At 44.7% G+C, this 22822-nt stretch overlaps 1 long non-coding RNA gene across 1 annotated transcript; it reads left to right on the plus strand.

Annotated features, from left to right (window-relative positions):
• Window positions 1-4210: 4210 nt before the first annotated feature.
• On the plus strand, window positions 4211-18801 carry LOC120324186. Its single transcript, XR_005565289.1, has 3 exons — window positions 4211-9971; window positions 15598-15671; window positions 15859-18801. It is a non-coding gene; the product is annotated as an uncharacterized LOC120324186 (long non-coding RNA).
• The last annotated feature ends 4021 nt before the right edge of the window (window positions 18802-22822 follow it).

Consider the following 22822-nt stretch of genomic DNA (forward strand, 5'->3'; position numbering starts at 1 on the left):
GAGTTGGGTTTGGAAATTGGACCTTGCCGGGATGTTCTTTCCTAATTAGCTCCGAGGGGAGCGCTCGGGACCTCGAACCCCCGGCAAATTTTCCTCTCTGCGTTTTACTCCCAGATGCTCTGCAAGCCAGGTCCTAAGAATTAGTAAAAATCCTCCCCCCCTCCATTGCAGACCCTGCATGGATTTATGTTGGATTGATTTTTTAACTAACTTCTGTGGCGCCGAGTGCGCTCTTCAGGTAAAGAGAGGACAGGAAAGGAGAGAAAATGTGCTTTTGGTATTTTGACCTTACATATAAGAATAAGAGTATATATATATTCTTTATGAAAGAAAAATATTAATAAGAAAAATGAACATTTTTCCTCCTTGGAAGGGATGAAAAAGGATTCGAACTCTGCTGAGTACCGGAGTTTCACAATCTCTCGAAATAAAACATAACCGCCCTTGCCACGCTGAGAAGCAGAAAATAACCTCTGTAAAATGCCTAAAATTCTGAGGCTTAAATTGCTAAAGTTATGATAAGAATGTCTGTATTTAAAACCGCCAAAGTTTCCCGTTCCCCCCCACACCTCCCCGAATGTAACAGTGGTAACTCTGGCAAATGACATCTCAATAATGAACAAAACATTCTTCTTCTTTTCTTTTTTTTTTTTTTTTACCCTTGCCATCTGAAGCAATCAGTTAATTAACAAATACGCCCCCCACCCCCCATTTTGCGTGGACACCACCTTTTCTAAATGAAGGACGAGAATTTGAAGACGAAAAATTAACAACGAACTTGAGGGTGCGAACAACAAAAAAAAACTTTCGAGGGATGCGTTTGGGGTGTATTTTCCTCTGCTGGGAATATTTCAGGGTTATGTCACAAAAATAAACCTACGCGGTAGTGGAAGCAATTTCCTGAAGATAATAAACGAGACTAAAGAGTTTAAAATTAAAGCATTCGAACATACGGAAATGGGTTGTTTTAAAGGATTATTAGAAATATGTTTTGAGGGATGATTTTTTCCCCCCAGAAAAGATAAACCAGAATTAGGAGGACTCGGGTTTTTGTGCTTTTCTACCTGTACCTGGGAGGTGATGCGTCTGCAATCCAGACTTTCGGGTGCGACTTCAGAAATAGTGAAATAAAGACGGAAATTCGGAGAAACAGAATTAGAAAGACACACGATTAAAGGCATTAGACGGGCAGTGATGAGAAACAAATAAGTAAATTTTTAAGACTATTTCACTCCTTGGGGAAAAAAGATCTGAGCATTTTTGCACATGTACAACGTAAATTTCAGCTTCTGCCGAATTTCCCACTTTCGGCTGAAAAAACTATATTCGGGAGGGGGGGAAAGTCGAAAAACTGATGCAAGTCCTAACTTTGCCATCGAACTGCCCTGTAAACCAGCACGTTTCTGCTCGCCTCTCACTGATATTTTTTAATCTCTGGAAAGGTCCCGTCCCGCTGAGGGAAGTTCGCACCTGGTCAACGGGGAGGGAGGGGAGGAGAAGCAGCAAACGAACTTGGCAGGAGGGAATCATTGCCATTCTGAGCAAGGGCGGGGGGCAGGAGTTTAACTCTCAAACTTTTACTTGGGAAGAGTCAAAAACATGAAATATTAAAGAGCCGGCTTGCGAGGAGGGCGGTGGGCGCAGGGTTGAAGTGGTGATGCCCCCTCCTGCGGGCTTTCGCTGAGGCTGAGAGAGAGGAGGGGGGGAATTTGTATTCCTTTCACCGCAGAGATGGACAAGATTGTCCTGACAACTGCAAAACGCGGGGGTTCGGACCTTTGTTCTGGGGCTGGCGATCGCAATTTGGAGATGGTGACTTATATTTTCTTCCTTTTTAAAGAAAAACGGGATGATCCATAGCTCGAGATTTTTTGCTCAATAAAGTTTTCAGAGATCGAGGGTAGTTGGTTGGATTTATTTTTTTTCAATTATTTTTTGTTTTGGAGCGTGGCCAACAGCTCGCTAACAGACGTGGAAATTAATGGGAACTCTCCCGGTGACTTCAGCCCGCTTGGCGACAGCGTCCCTATCCCGGAGCTGGCGAACGGGCCCGATCCTGTCTCACTTCCTCAGGGAAATCCACCTGGCTCTTATCCCGGTCTCTGTAATTTTGGGGGGCAGTGGTAGGTGTAGGTTATTTTTAACTCCCCAAACCGGGATGCCCCATCACATCTTTCCCCCCCTGTCCCCGGCTCCTACATCCAACCTCCCCCGCTCACTGCCCCACGACCACGCAGGACGAGTCAGTGTCAGCAGCGGGATCAAGTCCCAGCTGGCTCTGGGAGCTGGATGTGACTCCCGGGGCCCTATCCTGATTCCTCTCCGCAGGGCGCAGCTTGTTCCCCCCCACGCGTGTTCCCCCCGTCGGAGTCAGCCCTCACCGAGGGCGCGGTGAGGTGGAAAACACACCACTCCACGTGTCGGGCTGGAAACACCTCCCACGGTACACAACACCTTTTCATATACCCCCAAGTAAATGAAATCCTCCTTAAATCTTCCCAATTGCAACTGGAGACGGCAGCTAATATTACCATTAATGGAAAAGGGAGCTGCGCTTGGCTTAAGAGTAGTTTCACCGGGTTTTTTCACATGGGTGATTTAGGGCTTCTCTCGGACACCGTTTTCTGCAGCCCCGACGTGAAACATTCTTTAGCTTCTGCACGGGGTTAATACCGGGCTGCAAGTGGGTGTTTAACCAAAGTCTATAGGTATGGCCTGTAATGTATATAATGCCCCGCACACGCCTCTCATGGAAGCGTGATTTCCTGGAGGTGTATGTGAGCGAGTGTCAGTGCGTGGCACTCACATCCCCAGCCGCGGGTGCGTGTCCCACTCCGGGACGCGAGTGTGTGCCCTGAGGGGTTTGCAGAGCGCTCGGTGCCTCCGCTGGGTTTGGGGGGACCAGGAACGGAGGGGGCTGTCCGAGGGGCAGCACCAGAATTATTCCCAAGCACCAAATACTGCTTTGGAGATTTCACATGATCTTCCTAATTCCACGTTTTATATTTTATGATTTCTTGCCAGCATCACAGTGTGTTTCTGTTTAGATATACTAAGCTCCTTGAAATTAATTAACCTGTGGTCAGCAACCAAAAAAAAAAGTAATACTGGTTAAGCTATATTCCTTTACAACGTTTGGTCACAGTTAGTTACAGAATTTTCCAGCTGTGAGGATGATGTACACTATTTACTGTAATTGAATTGCTGTTATAACACCTTTCAAGAGGAAAAGTGATACATGACAAAAGTTGAGCTGACGCAGGGCCCCTCCTTTTATCCCCCTCTCCGCTTATCTGGAATAAAAACTTCACTGCAGAGAGTCCCCACTCGTGTCCGCCCGGGGGGTGGGTGAGGACCTCGCCCCCGCGCAGCGGTGCGGAACCCGCTCCGCACCCGCCCTCCGCTGCAAACCCGCAGCAACCGGAGCACCGGCCCCGCAAACTCTGCGCATCCCGCGGGAATTCCGGGGCTGGAACGGGCACCGGGCTCAGCCCTGCGCCCCAGCGCTGCCCTGTCGTATCGCGACATCAGCCACTAACTGGCGGAGGAGGGGAAGAGGGTGCTCTTTTAAAGCCCGGAGCGCCGACAACAGCCGTTCTCGTATCTGGGGAGACAATTGGATTTATTTCCATCCGACTAGTAATAGATTCTCTAGAGCATCAGAGAGATTATTTTATAAAGTAAATTCAAACCAGGCTGTTCATTAGATCTCATTATTATTAAAAGGGAATGATCAGTTGGAAAAAAATCTATCTAATTTGGAGGAAAAAGACTACACATTTTAAATAATTTCTGTAAGTTGTGCTACCTTTGGCGTTTTTGGCAAGAGAACAAATAAAAGCCTGGAGGAGTTAGAAGTGTTTTTTCCTCTCTCTCAATTTTTTTCCCTTCTCAGTGCCACACAACAGCCTTTCCTCCTTCAACTTCAAAGAGGACTGAAAGGACAAACATTCTGATACAGCTAATAATACACGGAGAGAAAGAATTTGCATTCCTTAGCAAATATAAGTGCTCATTAATAGAATCATGTATTTGGCTAAGAACATCTTGCCAGTACAGCTGGGAGATAGAAAGTGGTCGTGTGGGGAGGGTTTGAGGAAGAGTTTTGATTGACGTTGTAGGAGCCACATCACCCGCCTTTCCTCCAGTCATCTATATCAGGTCAACGATTACTATTAAAAAAAAAAAAAAAAAAAAAAAAAAAAAAAAAAAAAAAAAAAAAAAAAAAAAAAGTGAAGCAATAATCATAAAGGAACAGATGGGGACAGAGTGCCCTGCGACTTCTGAAAGGCACAGCAAGGACTCGCTGCCTAGAAATTCATCAAGATAATGCTAATTGCACTCCCAGGCCGCGTCGTAGCCGCCCTGCCAGGGGTCCCGCATTCGCGCCCGCACCCGCGCCCGCACCCGCGCCCTCCCCTGGGACTCCCCTTTTCCCCCCAGTTTCCTCCACCTCTGAGCCCGGAGGTTTGACGCGGAAAGGACGGAGCTCTGGCTGTGAGGAAGGGCGCGGAGGGGCGCGGGCAGAGGGCAGCGATGCTCGATATTCCCTTCCTCCGTCCCCGCAGCCACCCCGCACGCTTCACCTCAGGGCTCGGGGCTTTCTCGCCTCCAAGGCTCCTGCGGACCCCTCACACGGAATTAACCTGATTTACAGCCCGATCTGGCTCTCCAGTCCCACGGATGGGCGCCCTCACGGGACACACGCTTTTTTGGCATTGCCGTGGGGTGCAGCTTCCTACGGGACCATCACCGGGAGCTCTCTCTTCCCAACGAGCACTTTCTTAGGCTCTAACTGAGGTGACTCTACCTAACAGGTGCGGTGGGAAATGATAAACAAAATTAAAGTCGCTTTCTGATAGAAACTTTGTTCATTTGACTGAGCTGAAGATGATTCTTGTGATTATCCAAAGCTTCTTTTACCATCATGAGAACTCTAATTTGGTTCTCATATACCCTACGGTAAATCTGAACATACTCTTCCCTACAGAGAAGTCTTCTCCAACAGGGAATAAATAAAAACCAGCTTAACACGGACCCCAGGAAAGTTTACAGACACCCAGGTGGGCAAATCTTTCCTGTCCTCAGCACAATAAATTATATAAAAAAAGATAAAACCTTAGAGAAATTAAAAAAAAAAACAACTTTGCCTTTTAAGGGGATTATCCTAATTTATGCCTGCAGTTACTGATTCCCATCTTTCTACAAAGAAAGAGTGTAAAAATATCTGGCCAGCACACACTGAGTAGGTGTGTCTGTGAGTGACTCTCAGTGAGGAGATGCTGGATTGGAATTGCAGCTCCACATCCGGACTATAATTTGGTCTCCTGGGTTTCTACTTTTAAAAGTGTCGTAATTATCAGCATTTAAAAGGTGAACAATGTATTTCAAACTGTTATTTTGAAGGACCCAGAGAGTTTATTATCTCTTCGGTCTTGAAGAGAGTTTGGATATCTTTGTAGAAGCTAAGCCTTAATTCAGCTGCAAGGTTGTGAGCTTGGTGTAGACACTGAGTAAAGATACAGCCCTCTGCTGAGAGTCTTACTACATAAAAGTTTGTTGTTGCTAAAAATTCCTTTCTGGCTCTCACTCTCTCAGGCTTATTTATAGAAGCTACCTTTACCTGGGAGTTTCTTTAGTTTTTGTTATTTGGAAGCTGCTTTTTACATGTATATCTGAGTGCATTTTTATTACTCCAACACAGCTGAACATAGTTTGGTTTTGACTCTAGTGGGACCATATTTCATTGGAGATGCACATGAATGCCAGAGGAACGCACCAGGAATGCATCACATGTGGTTCTCTGGGATGGTTTGTGTATGGCAAGAGCAGAAACGTGCTTTGGCTTCAAAGAAGTCCTGTATTTTATTAGCATAATCTGTAGAAATTGTCAGTCAGGGGCTTGCTGTTGGTTTAGGCCCAGTGGTCATTGGTCTAATAACCTTCTGACTGAGCTTGGGATTAAAGAGTCAAAAGTTTGTGGTTCATTCAGCAAGGGGGACCCTCCATCTGAGCACACTGATGTCTGTGATGAGCCTTTGTTCTATCCCAGTGGTCCCCAGCCCACGCTGGCCCCGGGATAATAATAATATCAAGCAAGGAATGCACTGCCTTTTTATTTTTTTTTCCCTCAACTCTCCCCATCCTTTTCAACTCCCATGGCTGTGAGCAGCCTTGGAGGGTCCATAAGGTTAACAAATTGGGAATTTCAAACCCCTTTGTTTCAGCCTCCCCTGAAACACCCCTGTTGGCTTTGCTCCGGGGCCTTGAACCCAGGAATCCCTCCTGACCGACAGCCCCAAGGCCCCAGAGCTCGCAGGGCCAGCCTCAGCAGGGGACTGCCCCTGGCTGAGGAGCCCAGATCTTTGGGGATGAAACAAAATGTTTCAGATGTGACGAATTGGACATCTGTTTCATCAGAGAAAAAAGAAAAAAAAATTCATCAGCTCTAATGAGAGATGCAAAGATATTTTGGTGTGTTGATAGGCTGCCTCCTGTTCCTCACAGCTGGAACAAACATGATGCCTAATCTATTGGCCCTAGGAATGATTTTTTTTTCCCTGGGTAATACCTTTTCTTCACATCAGAGCACTGGAGTATCGGTAGCACGCACTTGATGCTTTGCAGTGCTCTCTTTAGTGGTTTTGGGTCATTGCCAGCCTCCAATTTATGTGCAAGTTCCCTTATCTCTAGGAGGTGGATCCATTCCATACTGGATTTCTTAAACGTGTCCTCCTGTGTAAAGTATTGGTTTTTATTCAGCAGCTCTACCAGGGCTAAAAGTGAATTGTTTCTCTGTTAACACAGTCAGGGGATCTGCTTTTACCCTGAGCTTGTCCTGTAGGATTCACCTCCTCCAAATGCTTCCATACCCTTTAAATGTGGTGAACAGGTATGTGGGACATGTTCTCTCTCACACTGAACTTCTCAGTATCACCCATCACTTGCAGTAAGTCTGTAGCTCAATGCTGGCGGGCACTCCCATGTACTGGCTGCTTTATCAAGAAATTGATAAATCCCCCTTGGGACTTTTTTATTAGCAGCTTTGTGTGGACTCTGAATGGTTTTACAGAATGTTCCAGGACCTGATCACATTTCCCTCTTTGGATATCTGTGCACAGATATAATTTTCCCCTTTTGAATCTGTGCACAGATTCAGTTCTTGCAAACCGAACACTTCAGTTTCTTGTGCAAAATTATTTTTCCTTTAATACAATATTATTTATGGAGTCTTCTCTGGAAAGAAATTCCTCTCCAACTCCTATTTACTCCACTCCCAGGTGCTATGTTTTTGTAGGTGCAGCTCTCTTTTGCTTTAAATTGTACCTTCCTCCTTGCAGGAGGTGGCAGGAGGCCGAGCTCTCCCCAGCCCATCTCACACACCGTGGGCTGAACGATGCCATTTCTGCTCCTAACCCTAAGAGTGTACCTTCCATCTGAAAAGCTGTGACCAGAGATGGTGCAAGTATGGTTGGGATTTTAGCCAGGCACTTGCAGACCAAGTTTTACAGCACTCCCTGAGAGAGGACTGCATTCCCTGAGTAGACATCTGCCTTTTCCTGGACAGTCCCTGCGAGCTCCTTGCAGCTGCCCCAGCAGTGGCCTGTTTCCAAAGTGCTGTCACCCACGTTTATTCAATACTTGCCATAGTACAGTCTCTTTGGGAAGCAGGATCCTGTCTGAAGCTCCTGATAACAGCTTGTTGTGCTGTTGACACGGTTGCAGATCCTGTGACTCCCCACATTTCTTTTTTTAGAAGTAGCATTCCAGCTCTCTCTATTTTTTTTTTAAGCCTCCCTTTCATTAAATTGTGCTGATGCCACAGAAAATTGTCAGCTGTCCATTCTTTCCCTAGACAGGGAATATATCTGTATGTATATATATGTATATATGTATATATAATCAAGGCAAGGGGAGTAAAGGGTCAGGTGTTGCTATGGAAAGAGACTATTAATCTGTGACAGAACTGGTACTATGGGAGGTGAGAGCCTTCCCCTGCACAAAATAAGCCTTTGAAAGGAAGCTCACCAGCCTTTCTCCAGGGGACACCTGCCCCAAGTTTGCTAATTTGGTAATTTGCTCCCTTTATTGCTCTTCTTTGATTATGGCTTTTCAACTAGATTTTTCACAGATCTAAATGTAGCCTAGTCTCAACTAGTCTGGATTAAATTAGAAAGCAGATTTGTATGAGGTATTGTCTTGAATACTTTACAAAGAGCTTGGTGACCAGGTCCTGGAGATTATTCTAAGTTTCTCAAAAATCCTGTGATGGTTTATGCCAGCCAATTACCCAGTTACATGCATGAGACATCTTTCACTTTTGATAGATGCATGCAAAAGGAAGGAAGGGGAAGCTGGAGCAAGGGGAGAGATTATCCCATTTCTCATCTATTCTGTTAAAATTTTGTCCCTTGCAGAGCCCAGCTGTGTATCACTCTGGTCCATCATGGTCATGGCTTCATCAGGGACCACCAGGTCAACCAGCCTGCAGCAAAGGAAACCAGCTCTGCTCTTATTCCTTAACTCCATAACTGAGGAGGAGGATGGAGGATAACTGATCCAGGAGGATGGAGCAGAAGGAATCCTCCTTTGGAGGTGCCCTTGCAGAACTGGTTTCTCTGTGCTCCATGATGGCCATCCAGACACGCACAAATGGCTTCAGCTTCCCAAGGCTCTCCGTGAGGATGGGATTGAAGCAGCCACTCCTGACCCACCACTCTTTATTGGAGGGCCCCAAGAAGTATAGGGGACATGCTATTAACTGTGGCAAACAAATTGCATTTAAAATGAATGCAATAAAATGTAGATTTACCATCTGAATTTCTTATCTATAAAACTTAGGCTCCGAGTGTTTTTACATCTTTAGAAGAATTTATATCTCTGGGCGTATTTTTTAGCAGCTTGGCTGATAGCTTCATCCTGGTCTGGCCTAGAAATAAAGAGTTAAATTAATTTCTTCCCATACAGCAGGAATTTTGAATCCATTTCACTTTTCCAGCCCCTTGCCATTCTTCTCGCTGACCGCAGACCTGCCAGTTGGTGTTACCTCTCCCGGTCACTCGGAGGTTGCCTCATGGACCACAAGGTCTTTCCCGGCCAAAGGCTGAAAACTGCTGCTTGAAGGAATGTGAATGAGCAGAACAAACCTCTGTCAGGATCATTGGGCTGGTATGATGCTCACCCACACCGACCAATGTGCCACAAGTGATGATTTATTTTTGTTCTGCCTGACAGTCTCAAAATTTCAACTTTTTAAAAGTTTTCCTTTGCTACAGGAAGCATCAGAGGACTGTAGATTGGGTGCTATATACAATAAGAAGAGTTGGCTTAAATATTTAAGTATTAACATTTCCTTGTGTCCCCCCTTCCTCTAGCATTTTTAGGTTTTCTTCAGCAGTAATTTGACTGATTCTGATATTATTGCATTGCTGTGGACCTTTAAATCCTGGTAAAAATTCACTGTGTCTGGCTTTTAAATCTTTGCAATCTGAACATGTCCCTTCTCAGGTACAGGTGTGTGTGTGTGCATACACACAGAGACGTGTATATACAGAGAGGCAGAAAGAGGGGTTATGTGCCTCTCTGGAAATCAAACCCGGGAAAAGGAGGGTAGCTCTTTCTTCTGTAGCATTTAGAAATATTCCATGACCCCTCTCTGCTTTTTACAGAGTGGATTTTGCTGCAGGACCAGCGCTCTGAGAAGGGCTTCAGCTCCAGTGTTGCCTCTAGGTCACTTCTCCTTCCCCACACAGTAATATTTTCAGTCAAGAATGGTGATTGTGGGGAGCAAAATGGTAACATACTTGCAAATATCTGAAGGGTGATCAGCTTTCAGAGCTCCAGTAAGTCATTACTTCATGGTGCAGAAGACAAACAGGCTTGGTTTTGTGCTTCAATCAAGACTCTGCTCTAAGCAAGTTGAGCATCGAGGCAAACTGAGCTGATGATCAGCTGGTGCATGGTACTACCAGGTAAAACCAAGAGAGTATAAATTAGAAAAAAAAACACCTGGGCCATTCAAAACTTTGGCATAACAGTCGAGATGCTGCCTGAGGCAATTATCAGTGTCACGAGATAACTGGTGAGAAAGGGAGGGAGAGGATAAGCAAGAGCTCGTGGTATGCAGGGGGCAGACAAAAGAAAAGTCAGGGAGAAACAAAGTGTATTTCCCAGAGCAAAGAGCTTACTGAGTGATAAAGGCTGTTTTCTTCACAAATGGGCCTGAATAGCACCATTATAGAGTCGGGGTTATATTTCTTCTTTGGGGAATCCATGGTTTGTTTGCTAGTGATGGAAGAGGGATGCAATTTCCTTAGTCCTACCAGTAAATCTATCCTAAATAAAGTAAATCTGAGTAAATAGAGAAGTTGGGTGGAGTTTTTTGTTTGCTTTTGTGGGGTTATTTGGCATGAAAACATGTGCCTTGTTGACTGCTGTCCATCCACATCACTGCAAGTGCTCCTTGAATCCAAAGGTGTTTAATTTACAGGGTAAATTTCAAACAGTGAAGGAAAGGGTGAATCACCATCACCTTACACAGTTGTTACACACTTGGCTTCCAGTGTCCATTTTAAATTAAATGACAACTTATGAGACAGATTTTCTGCTACATTTGACCTATTTGTTATGGTCTTGACAATTTTTTTCAAAGCTGCTACCTCAGTACCATTTCTCAAGTGATAGGAAAAAGGGACTATTCGCTCTTATGTAGAAGGAGAGCCACGAAGGGAGGACTGGGGGAATGGAGGTAAAAAGGCAGTTGTACAGGATGGGGCTAAACAGATGATTCAAGCTGGCATCACTGATGAAAAAGAAACTGAGATACGGTAAGAAAGAATTATATGTATATATAAGAAAGCATATGGGCATCTGGGAAGTGAGGTTAAGAAGTATGACCTCGCTGTAGGATGGAAAAAAGGAGTGTAAAGGATATCTGGAGGATAGGCATAGGATGCTGAGAAGAGTGATTTGTCACTCATTTTTGGGGATGGGTGACAGATGGGAGGCTGTGGTGAGGAAGGAGGCACAGAAAGGAGGAGAAAGGGGCACACAGCAGACCAGGCTGGACCTCAGAAGGGCAGTGGAGGGAAGGTGACAGGCGGTGCAGGTCGGGGGGAGCCGGGGATGGTTGCCAGCCTGCGTGGTGATGGGGTGGCATTGTCAGTGGTGATATTGTCAGGGATGGCAGATGACAGGAGCAGGATATGGGGAATATGGGAGACGAAAGCACTCTCAGCCCCCACCACTGACATGGGAGGGGTGAGTTCAGTCTCGATCTCTCAGTGTAGTTCCTCAAAATCTGGGGCCATCTGGACACAGTCCTGTCCCTCATACAAGCTGTCAGCGGCACCGAGGGATTGCTCTGGCAGCCAGGACTCTCTGGCGCATCCAAGAGCTTCCATGCTCATGGCCAGGAGGGCAGATGGCACCGGATCCACTACAGTGGCTTTGCACCACCTGGTGTCCCCTGTCTGGGGGAGTCCTGCAGAGCCAGGTGAGCCTGGCTTGGGGCACTGTCCTGTCACTCAGCCCGGTGGTGTCACACAGCGACGAGGAGACACCCAAACACCTTTGAGGATACGAACCATGGTGCAAACGTTCAGGATGGCCACGTTCATTTTTTGGCTGGCATCACCAAAGCAACAGCTCGAGATGGGTGACGAAGCAGGAGAGTGAGAACTCAGCTGACACAACGTCTGCAAAGGAACAGATATTTGCAGTGAGCGGTTTCTTCAACCCATTCTCCTCAGCACTTCCTTTGCTCAGTGTAGAGCTGCTCCATAAATTAAAATTTGGGCTGGTGTTTTGAGTTGCTCCAGCAATGGGTATGAATAGGAGTCAGTGAAAATGTTGTCCATTCCTGCTCGTGCTCACCTATGCATCAGGGATTATTTTATTCCAGGAATATTTTGTTAGTCCTCAACATTCCCAAGAATAGCACCAGTTTATTACAGCATATATGATAAGAGGGATCTGGAAAATGAATGCTTTGGGGTAAGAAAGGGATGGTATGTGTTTATTACTTAGAGCTGCAGAAAATAATGTCAAGGGTTGCAGCTTTTCTACAAAAAAATCCCCCAAACACACAAACAAACAAAAAACCGAAAACCAAATCAAGGCTCTAAAAAGCCTTGTATAAAATTTTGTATTAGAGGAGATGTCATGGGAAGCAAGTGGTGACTGAATTGGTTAAAGGGTCAGTTCACCCTGGCTGTTTCTCCTCTCACCTCAGGCACTGCCTCTTCCCAGATGCTGTTCCTGGGAGAGGGAGGAGGTTGTGGTCAGTTCATCCAATCTACAGCCCTAACAAACTCTTCTGGCAGAGGAAACCCAGACACTTTTTAGCTTGAATCCCATATGTGCATGTATTTCTTCTACGGTAAAATAAAAACACTTAAAAATAAATGACATCTATTTCTGTTAAACTCTAAGACTTCTCAAATCTAGGTATGACATTCTGGTCAAAATCTTTGAGGCACATATCCTGCTATAAGAAAAATTTGACCCACAGTGAAGATGTTCACAGAAACAGGAAGATAAATAGAAAGTTCGAACACAAGTTTTCTCTGCATCATAAATGGGTTCCCTAAGCATTGATTCATTAGTCATTCAGTCAAGGGATGACAGGATGAGAAAAAAAAGGGTAAAAAAATATTCTGCATTGATAAATTTACAAATGTTTTAAATTTATTTTATCACATAACATGAAAATATATGCAATGAATTCGTATGTAAGGAAACAAGGAAATATCTATAAACACACAAATAACTGTATAGCCATACCACACTAGTAAAAAGCAGAGACCAGTCTCAGAAATTGATCTTAAAGCATGTTAGACTGCACAGCTATGTCACTTCATACTGAAAGAGCATCTCACCCAGCAGTCACTGTATGATTATACACTCTGTTTGGGGACTGCACTAACAATTTGGGAAGCATACTCAAATGAATGATCTGAAGCATATGACACAAGTACCTGTAAGGACAAGGACCATCCCAAACTCCTCTTGTAGACAGGGTAAAAAGAATGAAACCCACTGACAGAGTAGCCTTGACACAGGTGCTTGATAGAACACTGTAGGTATAGTGAATGTGGTTCAGGAAAGGGATATATTAGCTGCAAATATTATTGAAGCAGTTACCAATTTAAAAATGCATGAACTGTAGAAGAAAGGGAGCCATGGCAAAACCTGTTAGTGATAAAATTGGAAAGAGAAGCATTGCTTGCCCAGCTGGTTAAATCATGATGGAGGGTAAAATCAAGTGAAAAATAAACACCAGATTTAGATGCACACTTGATATATCTGGCAGACTGCAAGAGCTGGTGCCACTAAGGAAGAGATGTCTATAACCATATCAAAACTGCCCAGCTCAGTTCAGTCCTACACATAATACTTGTACAGTCTCAGCCTCATTCACTCACACAGTGAGCAAACAGTGACCCAGCCCTACCCTTGCTCACTCTGCTGACAGAGAGGACTGGACTCAGACTCTCAGAACAGATTTATTTTCATACAATCATAGTCTCACAGAACCCTGGAATGGTTTGGGTTGGGAGTGACCTTAAAGGCCATCTCGTTCCAACACCCCCTGCCATGGGCAGGGACTCCTTCCACTAGACCACGTGGCTCAGAGCCCCATCCAACCAGGCCTTGGACACTTCCAGGGATGGGGCAGCCACAGCTTCTCTGTGCCAGTGCCTCATCACCCTCACAGGGAAGAATTGCTTCCTAATTTCTAATCAAAATCTACCCTCTTTCAGTTTAAAACTGTTACCCCTCATCCTATCACAACACTCCCTGGTATCTCGAACACCTATATCCCCTCTGCAGGTTTAGAGGCAGTTTTACAATGAACAGAATAAATTTCAGGAGTGTGGAATTTACACCTACTAGGTGACTTCAGGGCTGAATTCAAAACAGGAGAAGTTTCTAAAACTTCTTTTATTTTCCTGATTAGCTTCTATGAACACAGCTTCTGGGTGTCCATGCTCTCATGAAAAATCAAAGGAAGCCTGCATGCAAAGCAAAGGCACAGTTGTCACTTTAGTTTACTCATGCTTGTCCCAGAAAATGAAAAGAGGCTTTTCTCACTTCGTTTTTTTTTTTTTAATGCACTCGTGCAACACAGTTGTGTTTGGAGTTAAACTTCTTATTGTCATGTTGGAAACCCAAACTGTGAATGCAAATCCCCTGATGGCTTAGTACCAGACCTCTGAGTGTCATTGGAGAGAGATCTTTGAAAATTTGGCCTCATTTTGTAGTGACAACGTGACAGATTCCTCTTGTAACAAAATTCTGGTGAACAGAGTGCCTGGAGGTTTGGCTAGTTTGCTGGGATTGCAATTTGGGTTTAATGACAGTAGCTAATCTTTCTCTTAAAGCAGTCATCAAAATAGAGAGCTGCTTTTAGAGACAACCAGATCCACAAAGATGCAAAAGTAGAGTTATCCCATCTGACTGATGTTCCAAAGCTCCCAGCTAAGCCTGTGTTCCCCTTGTCAAATTTCCTCTGCTGGAACCTGGGTCTGGTTTTTAATGTTATTCTGTTGCTTTGAGCAGCCAGGATTCTAGAGCAGCTCACTTTGACCCTGTTTACTTCAGAAATTAAACTGGGATTTCTGTCTCTTACTGATCCTGAGCACATACCTTATATGACTTCTCATCTTGGGCTCTTTCAGGACCCAGTGGGTCAGGTGGGATGGTTCTGCTTCTCCCATCCTGAGCTTGAATTGCTCTGTCACACAAAAGGGAAGCCTCGTGCCAGGATCAAGTCCACTGAGTCCTTCACTTGTTCTAAGACCTCTCTTTATGACGGAAAATTCTCTCTTGCCAATTAAGCTCAGTTTAATAACTCTGACCATTTATATGACATATTTCATCTTGGAAGGGCTAATAAAAACACAAATTACTGTTCAGAGTGCTCCCAAGAGGCAGATCATCATTATCACATCCTCGTTCCACTGATAAGGAAACTGAGGCAACGTGATTTTAGGACAACGGAGCAGAGTCTTTGCCAAACCCCCCAGGTGAGTTCAGTGCTGTGTAGTCTCCCCTGTGGGACAAAATCTTCTTCTGTTGGATATAAATGGAGGAATCTCCTGTTTTATTTCACCAGCAACTGAAGGAAGATGCAAAGGTGAATAGGGAGAGCCAAGCCATGGAAATGATGTCTGTGAATCTTCCAGTTCTCTGCTGGGCATCAAACTTAAAATACCAGCAACGTTTTTCTCCCTCGTTCTCAAGAGGAAAGCTACATTTAGAGTAGGGCAACATGCCTTAATTTGAGAAATTTAATGCCTTCGAAGCACCACCAAAGCACAATTAGCAAATAAAAAAAATCCCAGAAGTCAAAGCAGGAGACCTGTGTATGTAGTTCAAATATCAAAGGAATATTACCTGTGCTTTCATCTCCATTTCCTCTTGTGAGTCAAAGATACAACATATTACTGCATATTTTAAGCACTTTCTGTTTTGAAAGCTTAAATGTCAGTGCAATTCCCCCAATGGTAATTTCTGTTGTGCTGTTCCAGGCTGGTACTTCAACAGAGTGTCTCCCAGTTTTCACATGATTATCTCCATCTCTGCTTTTGATAGGTTTGAGTCCAATTCACTCTGGATTTGAAGTGGTTCGTGTTCCTTGACAATTGCTTTGAATACCGTCAGGAGAGGTATGATACTGCCTTTTGTGGGGCATTTCTGATGTCCTGCTTTCCCTGGTTCCCTCATCCTCTTCTCTCTCAAGTGCAGGATCACCTGGCTGCATCCAGATTCACTGTTCAGAGCAATCTATAATGTAACCACCTAGAACAGAACATGACTTTTAACTTTTTCTTTTTCCCATGTTTCTTTCTTTAGAATGAACTTTGCAGCTGAGGATTATTGACAAATCTGTTTGAAAAAGATGCATGAAGAACATCCTTTCTGGTCCATCTTGTGGTAAAAAGCGGGTATTTCTTTGCTCATTTGAATGTCAGTGGATTATTTATGCTGGTGCAATGTTTTGAAGAGATAAAATACTCCCCACTGTGCTACATGCAAATCTCTGCAATGTAAACATAAATAGTTGTTGCACATGCATAATCAAAGACATTTTTTTTAATGATTGTTGGATAGTTCAGTCCTCTAATGGCATTGTCTGGTGTAAATCAGTGTAGCTCTACTGAAGCCTGCAAAGCCCCTACCAATCTGTACCAGATGGGGCTCAAACCCTTCACTCTAACTTTAGTCCTCCTAAAAAAAAAAGGAAAAAAATAGCCTGATAGTCCTTGAAAATGAAATTCTTTGTTCATTCATGGGAGGATGGTAGAGCAAGAGTGGCAGGGACTTCTCTTGATCCATATGTGTGCCTCAGCCCTTATCTAGGGAGAACATTTCTGCGATGAGGGAAAGCACGAGGTTCTGTGCCAAGTTAGTTCTTGGCCCCTCTGCTCAGACTAGAGCAGAGATTTGCCAGATAATGTCATTTATAATGTGAACTCCTTTCTGCCGAGATTTGGACCAAGACCACCAGCTCTTTAGCACAGGCCAGCAGACGCTGCCAGATGCTAAGAATTTTCAGTCGTTCACAACCTGTGCTGCATTTTTAGATACCTAAAGGTGAAGGGCTTGAAATCTGATTTTCTGTCCCCAGAGCGATCTTGTTTCACTGTCATTCAGCATTATCTTTTCTCCAACATTGTACACAGCACAATGAACTTTCTAAAGCTACTTTGACACCTGATTCGACTCCAGCTGAAGACAACAACCTCAATCTCATCCTCCTGGTGTTCTGTAGAAAAACTGTGCTCTGAGTTAATATAAAACACAATATTCAGTAGCATCTATTTTCACAAATCTATTTAGACTACATCATCCAAATAGCTGCTAGTGGAGACTGCCCATGCAGATTTTAATGCTATAAATGTACATTTATTTCCAAGTCATCAACAATATATTAACCGGCATACACAGTGTTTTATCCAACAGACACAAAGTTAAGTTTTCTTGCATAAAAAGAGGTGGAAAATTAGGAGTTTGCTCCCCCTCTGTTGAATGCTGATAGTAAAAATATCCACTAAATACTGAATATCACTTATTAATAATAGATTGGAGGAGAGAGTTTTGATAGAAATGAAGAGTACACACATACACACACTATAAATGTATCCACCTTTCAAGCAACTAAGTTTGCATTACTATGATCAGCTCTTTCAGGTTTACCTGTTAGATTTTTTTTCCCCGTTTTCTGCATTTTCGACAAGATCCTCCAAAAGAGTTGCTGTTATCCTTATATAGGCCTGATGTGGACATAAACTTTTTTGCAAGAAGCCTGAGCTACTGTTAGCAGCTCCCAAAGAGCTCAAAGTCCGACGTGGGTTTAATTTGTGGTGCCATGGCAGAACTGTCTAACAATATAAGTCTGTTGGACATGTCGTCTGGGCTGTCACGTTCAATTTGCACATGACCTCCTGGCCAAAAAATGGGAAAGAAGTGGTAGAATGTGGGACTGAAAGCTTATATTATTGCTTTGACAGCTTCACTCATCTAGAAGTAATGCAAAATGCAATTTATATTTATACTCTCTGACCTTCTGTACAGAGAGTGAAACTATCTAATGATGGGCCACGGTAGCAGAGAAAGAAACAGATCTCAATACAGCTGGAATTTGTCTACATTTTTTGCTTTTCAACCATTCAATTACAGTCAAAAGATAAATGAAACATGAAGAGTGCCTTGGTTAGGTAGTGACACAATTATTTTATAGTGAGTAGGTTCTGGCTTTGAGCCTTGGCAAAGGTTGCCATGCACGCCTTGTTTCACTAGATACAGATAATCTGCCTGCTCCCACTGGACAAATCCCCTCTGCTTGGAGGTGTGTCATTATGCCCATCACAGGAGGAGAAGAAAGACACCAGCAACTCAGTACCACTCTCCCCGTGCATTTCAATATCCTTGAGAAAGGCTGATGCTCTAATCCTATTAACCACGATAAATCAAGTCAGGCCCAATTGTAAACGGGACACGACGCATTTTTGTGGAAAACGGGCAGATAGGAAGGATGCGCCACGTTCTTCTCATCTGAGGAGCAGCACATGGGTTTGTATCTTCTCAGGGAAAGGAAATAAGTACATCAGCCTTTGATTCTGACAGGACTGCTGAAGTAACCACCAGGTAACACCTGAAGATCCTTAACAACACGTCTCAGAGCAGATATCACACTGCCACAGCTCAGCATCCTTCAGAGGGCTTCACTGCAGCCATGGCTGCTCAGAGCAGCATGATTTGGCTCAAAAATCCAGCCTCCAGCTGTGTCTGTTTCTCCCTTCTCATTCAAAAGAGACACATGAAGGAAAAGTTATTTGCAGGAATGAGCATTAAGAGAAGATAACAAGCACAGAAAACAAAGTATGGGTTTTGCACATCCCGGTGTATTTTGGAAAACTGTATCAGTTTGAATTCATCTCTTCACTCCATTGATCCATCCTGCCTTAAATAGGAGGTGACCCAAAGTCCATTGACCTTAGTAGTGAGAGTTTCATAAATGGTTGTAAGCTGCGAAACAGGTTTAGAATTTAGATGTTCATATAAACCAGTCACTTGTTTTCTTTTCTATCGTAATTGTTTTGTTCTGGTTTGCCGCATTTCAGTGGATGTTTTTTGCTCTTGTACATTGAATTAATAAAAAAATGTTATTGGACAAAAATGCCAACTGATATCCAACTTTCTTCATGGAATTCCTTTTTTATAAGATATGTGATGACAATAATAAACAATTAAACTGGTGGTCACTATACAGTTAACATGTCAGAAAATAATAAAAATGCAGAACCAAGGCTATGAGAAGGTCATGTTTCATAAATAAATACAATAAGATGACATAACTAAGACAAAACAGTTCAGTGATGAGAGACTGAGTGAAGACTAATTTACAGTTTATCTTTCTTTGGGGTTTGTTTCCGAGTGAGAAAGAGCAGTTTGTCCAAACTATTAACTATCCTATTAAAAAATTCTTACTTCTGCACTTTTTGGAGCAGAATATAACTACATTTATTAACTCATAAGGAAATTTGGTATCTAGTTGATTTGTGTTGTTTCTTCCCCTGGTCCCTGCAGGCTGGTGAACACTCCAGGCTTCCCAGTGTGTAATGTTTCAGCCCATGGGTTTAAGTGATGGGCCACACATGAGGACTGAGATCTCTGGGGTGACTCCCCAGAGGTGAGGGGCAGGTCTGAGTGTGACCATGGCTGTGTGAGGGGCACTTTGCAGCGTGAACCTCACAGTTGGTGCACATGGTTAAATCAATACCCGCCTCCCCCAGGGCTCTTCCAGCCAAAGAGCACTGCAGCCTGACCAGGAGGTCTGCTTCCTTTTCCTTCTTCTCTTCCCCCCCCCACCCCCCCAATGGACAGCTAGAATAAAAACATAAGTTAAAACAACCAAAAAAACCTCCCTCAACACACCTATCAAAGTCCAAAAACTTGTCCAGGTCTGACTCCTGCTGGTGTCACCACAGGCAGGAGGAAGGGGATGAGGCCTTTGATTTGGGTGGGAGGGAGAGGAACGCCCCTGGGTAATTGTAAGGTTGCTTTTGCAACCTCTTGCCCAGCAGCTGGTGCAGGAAGCAGTGTCTCCTCTCACATGCTTTGCAGATCTTTTCCAGCTGAGTCACTAAATCTGGAAAAACATGGAGCAGTTGAGCTGGCACTTTAGAGGACTGATTTGGAGGGGGGGAGAAGGAAGAAATCCCCCTCCTTTGTCTGTATCTTTTTTTTTTCCCACCAAGCTGCTGTAGTGAAGCAGTTAATAGTGAATTTTTTTTTCCATCATTTTTAATCCACAACCCTGCCCCGTACCTGCCCTTATAATCCCCTAGCATGTGCTGGTGACATCACATGGCCATCAGCTCCCAGCTCCATCCCTGTGACTGTCATTAACTGTTGCAAGCAAATGAAAAATGACTGGGAGACTCGGTGGCTCCCACCAGTGACCTTGGGTATTATTAGAATGACCTCGCTTTGGCTGGACCATAAAAAAAAAAGAAAAACCTTTCTTGATATCATCACAGGGGCTGGGGCTGACTGAAGCTGTTTGCAGCGAGGAGAGGGGGAAAGAGCGGAGAAAACCATTAAGGAAAGCAAAGCAAATGTTATGCAAAGATGCAGTGGCCATAAACACTCGATCAGAGGTGCAGCCCCACCACCAGCCCTGCAGCCTGACCCCTTGCCAGGATACACTGGGCAATGCCAGGGTGACAGTGCACCTTGATGGGAGTATTTTTAACCCACCTCTTGTTTGTTATTTGTTTGCTCAGACTTTAAAAGGAAATAAATCACATGTAACCATTTAAGGGCTCATTGGCCTCTCACACCTTACATTCTGACATACTTTTTTGGTCCTATACACACCTCTCTAAACAGAGGAGGCAACAGACTGGGCAGGATGAACCCTTTTTTTGTGTAGTATAACACATGGAGAACCTCTCTTGATGTATCTTTGTACATATAACTCTGTGTGCAAACACACACATATACAGTATATGTTTATTAATGTGCATGTATTTATAAGCACAGATACATACGCATATGAAGGTGGACATAAAAAGAACAAATATTCATCCGATGTTGCCTTCTATATAATAAATAATTCTCCATGTATATATATATATATATATATATATATATATATATATATATATATATAAAATCGTATAGCAGTCATGTTTCTTCCAGAATGTTTTCTTCCAGTCGTGTTTCTACTCTAAAGATATTGGCAATAGCAACGAAGAGTAAGAATAAAGAATAAAAACAAGAGTAAAAATCAATAAGAATGAGAATGAGACTAAGAATAAGAATAATTCACATATCTGGGCTGGCCCACGGGGACATGAGGATGCTCTGCTGTTTAATGCCCTCCCTGGCAGGGACTCGCAGGCTCCGCCGGGGCAGAGGCCGCCCAGGACCCCCAGCCCTGGTCCCATTGTGGTGCTGGGTGACCACGAAAGGATGGATTGCACTAGCCGCGGGTCTGGGTGGGGACCGGCTGCCCCCGGGGTGCCTCGCTGTGAAATAGTTAAAGCCCTGGAGGCAGACAAAAGCGATCCTTCCGCCGCTGTCCTGCCTGGCTTCTCTGCTGTCAGCTGGAAATGGATCTGATGCCCTCTGGACTTTAACTCCCGACGAAAAGGGCATTTTATTACAGGTTATGACAAGCTGCAGAGAGACTTGGAGAACTCAATAAGAAACAACAAGTACAATTAAGAGGGAGGAGGGCGGATGCTCCAGATGTTTGGCAGACAGAGGGACGATGAGTTCAGACGAGAGGTGTGAGCAGGGACAGAGATGCAGCGGCGGGAGCGCAGCGCATCCTCCGCCGGGGCCGGGGCTGCGCGGACCGGGGCGAGGGCTGCCCTGCAAAGCCCTCTACCAGCGCCATCCCCTCATCGGAAAACACGGAGCAGAGAGCACCAGACCTCCTGGTTTTTTTCCCTATTAAATCGGTGCTGTCTGAATGTCTAAAGAGCTTCTTTCCCCTTTGCGCCGCGCAGGACATGCTGTGCGACTGAGGCAGGAGGGACCAGCTGCAGGTGGCTTCCCCACTAAGTCCTCCACCTCTCTCCTATTTTGGGGCCAGGAGGGCATCTCTGCCGGTTTGCAGGGAGGTGGTATCGCCCCGTCGTGCCAGGCAGAGCGCGCAGGGAGCGGCGCTCCCCCGGGCCGCGCTCATCCCCCGGCTTTCGCATCCCAGTCCTTGGACCTGTCACGTAGCTAGAAGGATGCCAAGGACTTTATGGAGTCTGTCAAGCACTCAGTACTTCTGTCTTTAGTGGCATCCTCATAGACAAACTTCGCAGGTGTTAAAAAAATATGCCGGAAAATAGTAATAATAATACTAATAAAAAAAAACCAACAAGCTTAACAGCTGCTCAGGGACACTGTAAACCATCTGATTTTGCAGGATAGGGCTACCATCCTAATTCTCCCTGGCAGCTTTTCAAGTGCATTTCATCGCTGGTTGCCAATGGAGGATGGCTCTGTCTCTCCCTTCGAGCCCCGCTCGGCGCCTGCCGGGTGTCTCTGGGAGCGGTTTGGCACCGGGAAAATCAACTCCCAGCTCGGGAACCGGGGTGGAAAAAAAAAAAAAAAAAAAAAGGACCGGTGTCTGGAAAAATAATAATAATAGTAAAACCAAGTTTTGAAGTGTCAGACTGTAAAATTCAGAGTTTCAGCCGGGATAATGTTATGCCTTCTGGCAGGTGAGCACTGCGCGGGGAGCCCCTCACCCTCCACAGGGCAGGGAGAAACTCGACAATCGCAGACAGTTTGGGGACACGCGTGTGCTTTATGAGCCCAAGGGTGACCTCTGTGCCAGCCTGTCACCCCTGTGCAAGCCATGAGGAGCACAGGGTTTCATAGGAAGGACCGAGGGCAGAAATCACAGCGCGAAGCACCTCTGCACCCCTTCGCCCCCAAAGGATGCACCCCCAGCCCTCTCCAGCTTGCCCGGCCGGGTGACTGTCAGCTTGTTATTTCTCTTTGGCTCATGGGTCTTGTGCCGGGTGTATATTTATTTTTGAAGTGTTGAAGCCCCAGTAACACGAGGGGTTTTTCTCGGAAGGAAAAACAAACCCTAACGAAATCCCAGAGCAATCTTCACCGCAAACCGGAGCTGCCTGTTTCTGGAAATGATGCTTGCAGAAAGGGTGAAAGTCATGAGCCTCTAACCAAAAATGTAACAAACCCTGGCCAGTATCACAAGGGCAAACTTCCCATGGGCCTCAGGGTTTGCTGTTATCCTTGCTTACACTGATAAGTCCTTTTGCTAAATCCCCCAAAGTTGCTT

This window comes from Pipra filicauda, unplaced genomic scaffold, assembly GCF_003945595.2.
Source record: "Pipra filicauda isolate LSUMZ 115617 unplaced genomic scaffold, ASM394559v2 scaffold44_size3831614_pilon, whole genome shotgun sequence".
Classification (NCBI taxonomy): domain Eukaryota; kingdom Metazoa; phylum Chordata; class Aves; order Passeriformes; family Pipridae; genus Pipra; species Pipra filicauda.